Source organism: Pinus tabuliformis, chromosome J, assembly GCF_031772625.1.
Source record: "Pinus tabuliformis cultivar Carrire ecotype Pingquan chromosome J, CPIR1, whole genome shotgun sequence".
Classification (NCBI taxonomy): Eukaryota; Viridiplantae; Streptophyta; class Pinopsida; order Pinales; family Pinaceae; genus Pinus; species Pinus tabuliformis.
In genome coordinates this window covers 1,487,590,916-1,487,596,915 of record NC_142295.1, presented here as the reverse complement: position 1 = coordinate 1,487,596,915, position 6,000 = coordinate 1,487,590,916, and positions in this window count along the sequence as shown.

Here is a 6,000-nt window from a genome sequence, read left to right as displayed (position 1 = left end):
CATTAACATGCAACTCAATATCAAATCATCATTCCATACAATTATCAACAAATATTGTAGCTAAAAGAATGAACTAGCTATCTTTAATATGGTTTGTTCCATAATGTTAGCCAAAGATGTAAAGTTGATGTTTTGAGATAATGTAGTTTTATGTGCAATATATGTGAAAAATAGGTGTCGATATCATGCTCTTAAGAATAAGACTTCTTATAGCCCCCTAGGGGTAGATCAATTAGTGATCATTGTGATATGAAGTGTTATGTAAATAATGAGATTCAAGGTTTAAATCCCCCCCAATTAACCCATGTATGTGGAAGGGTTGTACATAGGAACCTAGAGGTATAGTGGTAGTGGTTAGAATTAACCCCATGTCACGCAAGTAAAAAACCAATCTAGTTACCTATTCCTCTAGTAAAAGAAAGGGTATAAGAATCCTTATGAAATGTGGACATATGACCACATTCCTTTGGTGAGGCATCTCAAGGTCTTTGGTTCCACCTAATATGGCTTGATTCCTCAGGAGCAAAGCTATAATCTTGATGCAAGGGTTCAAAAGTGCATCTTCTTGGATTATTCAAATACCACCAAGGTATATCATCTATATGATGAGGTAAACAAGGACAATATTCTTTCTAGAGATGTAATTTTTGTTTAATCTTCCAATTTTTCCAATACTATTGAGAAGTAGATTGATCATCTAGATATATTCACTCATGTAAATATATATCATGAATTTGATAATGATATTACATATCTTTAAGGGGGTATCCCTATCTTGGATCAATCACCAGAATCTTCTTTTGAAGAACCATCTTCCCTGTTGAAAATGGCAGCAAGAAAATCATGATTTTATTTTCCGTTTAATTAAATTAGGAGAAAATTGTAATTCCACAACACAAGACAATAAGAATGAGTTAACTATGTTAGTTTCACTTAGTTAGATCAATTAGTTCAAGTTGAGGGCCTAACTCAAGTCATGTAGAGTGGTTCCTAAATTTTAGGAGCTTAGGTTGAGTTTAATTTGAGTTGTAATAATTTAATTCAATTAAATTGAGTTAAAGTCAATTAAAGTAATTCCAACTATTGGGGGAACTAATAGGAGGTCTAATAGTGGGGTGTAGCTTCAATGTTCAACTAGTTAACTGATAAATCAACCATAACTAACTCATGCATGAAATTCGAGTTACCCAGTTGAGATTGGAGTTCAAGGGCAATGTACTATCAGTTGTATAATTTTTCGAGTTGTACAAGTGGTGCATGTAGTAAAAGAAGGGCCTATAGGGATTACACAATTCAAGATGGGGATTTCTCTAATTAATAGGGGGATAATTCCTTGAGAAAAAACACAAGAAAATAGGAGCTTGGAAGGCAACATAATTGGTTAAGAATTGACAAGAGGCATCTTGTGAAGTAGTGAGATAGATTATACTTGTGGAAATATTGTTCAGGCTTGAACAATAATTGTATTTATTCTCTATTTTCTGACTAATGTGATACAAATATAAACTTTGACTAGGTCCATGCATGCCTTACTTCACTAAGATATAAGGAACATTGTAAATATCATCGTCAATAGATACACGTGAGGTCATTAATTAAATGTTGCACCTATTTATGACTTGTCTCCTTCTTATTTTGTATTAAATATGTAATATGAACAATTCTAAATGATTAAGGAATCAAACAATCAAATTAAAAGGCAAACAAGTATGATTTAAGGTATGGAGTAATATAGCTTTTGAGAACCATAATTACACAAATGTGGACATAAGTTAAACTATTTTCTCTCTATTATATTTTGACATTAAATATTCCTTTAATTACTATTAACAATATGCGTGTAGCTTTAACACTATAAAAGGGAAATCCTTCCAGAAAATCACCATAAATAATAGTAAAAACTTATATAAAAACTCAAAAATCCTATTTTCATAGTTATTTTCACATACACATATCAACCCACCAAAAGCAATTAACATAGAACTTAGTTAAAATTAGTGTTGTGAACTGATAACGAAGGGTTTCAAATGAGAGATGTACAATACATACCCAAGGTAGGAAAGCAGACGCACTTGAAGCATCCATAACAAGCTAATCTTCAATGTTTCAAAGATCTTGGAAGAAAATACAATGTCCGACAGGTGTTGACGTCTATGGGTGGGCCTCTACCACACTTTTTTCTAGAAAACTTTGGGCCTCCTCATGGTACTCTCTATTATAACATAGTATGGATTGATACTATCTATAAATATAGATTTTCTCTTGCATCTCGGAGGTGAGTGAAGATGGGCTCAAGCAGTCATGGGATGACCTTACTTCACATGTCTTCCTGGCCGCCATGTCGCCTAGTTCACCTGTCTCCCAACTTGTTGGGTACATTTACTTAACGAACCATTAAAGTGAAAATTGGAAATTATGGTATAAACATAAATGAGCTTCTCTTCGTTTCAAGAATAATATATTCTCTACTTAACAAGGCCAACCACATGAAGGTGGAAGCTCATATGGCCCCTCCCCCCCCCCTCCCCCAATCCCCACATCACTCTCAATTCCCCATACCCAATCTATCTACTATAATATATTTGAAAGAAACACAATAACATTCAAACATAAAAACTAGGAAAATAAAAATTTAAGGTGAACGAAAGAGAACAAACCAACTGAAAACATATAAATACATACCTCATACTTTTCAACATTTTGATATCATTAATCTTCTTCCTCATCCATCTCATCATCTCTATCATCCAGTTCAGAATTCATGTATAAAGGATTCACCATATCAACATCAAAATCATCATCATCATTGTCTATATCATCATTTGGAACATGCTCTTCTACATTTGGTTCAACTTCTTTAAGTTATTTGTCCGACATGACGTCAATATCATCTCGTTCATCCAAATTAACATTGTCTTGATTGGCATATATTCCTTGAACTTATTTGACATCTTCTTTTGACACTGCATGAACCCCCTGCTCCTATACACCATCTTCTTCTTCAATTTCATCTTCTTCCGCTACATTATACTTTATGGGCCTTCCTCTAGGATCATATCTAACAACATATGACCAACCTACTTTACCTAGAATGTCTACATAAAATACTTATTCACATTGGCTTGTAAGAACTTATTTCTCTGATTATGGCTCAAGATTTCTTGTATCAACCATGGTAAATCTATTAACATGCTCAATAACAGTTCTATCAGGGTCATGTTCATGGATTCATAGCCTAAACCATTTGACATCGAACACTATTTTGAAGGATTCAATGTCACACTCAAGTATATCATGCAGATACCCATAGTATTGATTCTTATAGAGTTTTGGATGTCTATCCCCTCTATATGAAACATTGATAACTTGAAATATTCCAATTATCCCACTATCAGAAGTTTTCATCTTTTTATCAAACCTTTTGATGCAAAATTTGCGGCCATTGCATCACATTTTTTTGTGGTGTTTCAATTTCAATACATAAAACACATAAAAAAAATGAATTGTCAATTGATAAGCATGCAATTTATACTTGCAAATTTTGAAAATTAAGAAAAAAAAACGCCACGTGCATCAATATAATTGTAAAAAAACTAAGTAGTATGAGTGAATATGCTTTCCTGATAATCTTTTAAACCATATGCTAAATCAATTTCCCTTTGTGTAAGATTGGTATCTCCACTACGTTGAGCTTCTTTGAACAATGAATACGCACCATACCATGATAACTTACCATTATTATCTTTTTTTTTCATCGTTCAAGCCATATCTTCATCCAATATTTATTGTTCACAATGAATAAATGTATTTCATCCCACTTTCGACCGATTGTATTAAAGTAAAATAATTCATATATATATATATATATATATATATAGTTACCATGTGATACCTTCATAATAATGGATTATGCAGGAAGACTAAAAATTAAATAAGTGCGATATACATAAAAACAAATAAGCCACATGGCTTATAAATCTCCATTATCTACTTACATCTCACTTTTCTCATTCTACCTTTCCCCAATAGGTGCCCCCCTTCAAAATCGTCCATCACAGAGTTGACATCCCAAATGCGATCCAATACATTAATACTTTGTCTTATTTCATCACTATATTGATGAATATAAGCCATGGTTTGATATACCATATATCCCTCTACCATAGAACCCTCAGGACGTGCTCTTTTTCTTACCAAAGCCTTAAGTGATTTCAAGTGCCTCTCAACCATCCACATTGATCTTGTGTGTACATGACCATACTTTTCAATCTCTTCGACTTGGTGTATGAGGTAGTGTTCTTGTGCATTGAAAAATATCAGAGGTAGATACTTTTGCATTTCACACATTAGACAAGGAATTTGTTTTCTCCAATACTTTATATCTTCTTTATCGATTTCTTTAGATGAAAACCATCTACAAATGAAGCAAGCAAATCACAGGTTTCAACAAAAAGAAGAATAATATAATACATGATGACAAGCAAAACACATGCAGTGAAAAATATGTGACACAACAACTCATTGAACAAATTACACTTTGCACATAAATCTCCATTTACCTCATGTATTTTCCAATATCATATATAACTTGTTTGACACTGTTTTCAAAGTTTTATGGGAGAGATAAAGGTAGAACATACTGTAACAAAAATAATGATCGACCCTTATTTTTTCCCAAATTAGTAGCAAAAAAAAAACTCTAATTAACAAGATGTTTCACCAATGTATAAAATATATATACATAAAAATAATTACCTTAATGAACATATGCCAATCATGAGTTTTTACCCCACCTAATTCACCTTTCTTTGCTAGGATATTATTTATGTTTGAAGAAAATCCAGTTGGAAATTTGATTTTTTCAATAACCTCTTTAACATGCTTTCTTTGTTGCTTTGTCGATAAACCATGGAAGGGTGCTTATATTTTTGTCGTCTCCATCACTATTTGAATGAATATCACTTTGAAATGCATGGTCGGCATCCTTAATGTCATTACAAATCTTGACAATTTTTCTTTATCTTTCCTTCCATCTAAGATTCTCCATAAGGTCTGTGTTACATTCTTCCTGATGTGCATTGTATCAAACAAATAAACAATTTCTAGGTGCTCATAGTAGGGGGGTCTATTGAATTGCTTGGGATAAATTTTCATTCCTTGCGGAATTTCCATGTTATTAATGCCTTCATACCTACAACGTGAATCATAGATAAAGATATTATAACAACAATGTAACTTGTCAATTAGTAAGTGAATAAAATACCATAAAAAGATAAAATAATCCAAACATATAATGTATATTGATACATAGACAATTTGAATATCTTGTCTTGAGATATTCTATTATATTTCAACTTCCATGCACGAGGTGTCATTCTCCTAGGTCTTACTCTAGTCTCTTCTTTCCCATTGAAAAGCCCCCCCCCCCCCCCCCCTTTCTTTTACTTCAGTACCTTACATGGTTCTTAGAAAGGAAGTGCCTATACTCATAAAACACCTCCTTTCCTAAGCTTCTTGAATGATGATATTTAATGTTAGGACTACAAAATGGACAAACAAATTTACCCTTTGTTTGAAGACCTGCAAAAGATTGAATAATTTTTATATCAATTATTTTAAGTATGTACAATGAAGGTCGAACTATTTAAAAAAAATACTTGAAATGAAATTCATAAAATTAAACACTATTAAAGTGCAGGGTAACGTTATAACATACCACATAAATGTGTTAGCCTTGGGGCATCATGAATTGTCCATACAAGCATTGCATGGAATTGAAATTCCTTTTGTGCAACTAATGGTCTAGAGATATCATACATAGTGACATCGTTCCATAACTCCACTAACTCATCGATAAGAGGCTCGATATATACATTCATATCTTTGACCTGGTACTTGCCTAATGTATTAAACATATGATACATAATTACTACATATATGAGTAAATATTTTTTTTTATAAGACATAATTATAAGGCTTAATTGAACATATATGAGTAAA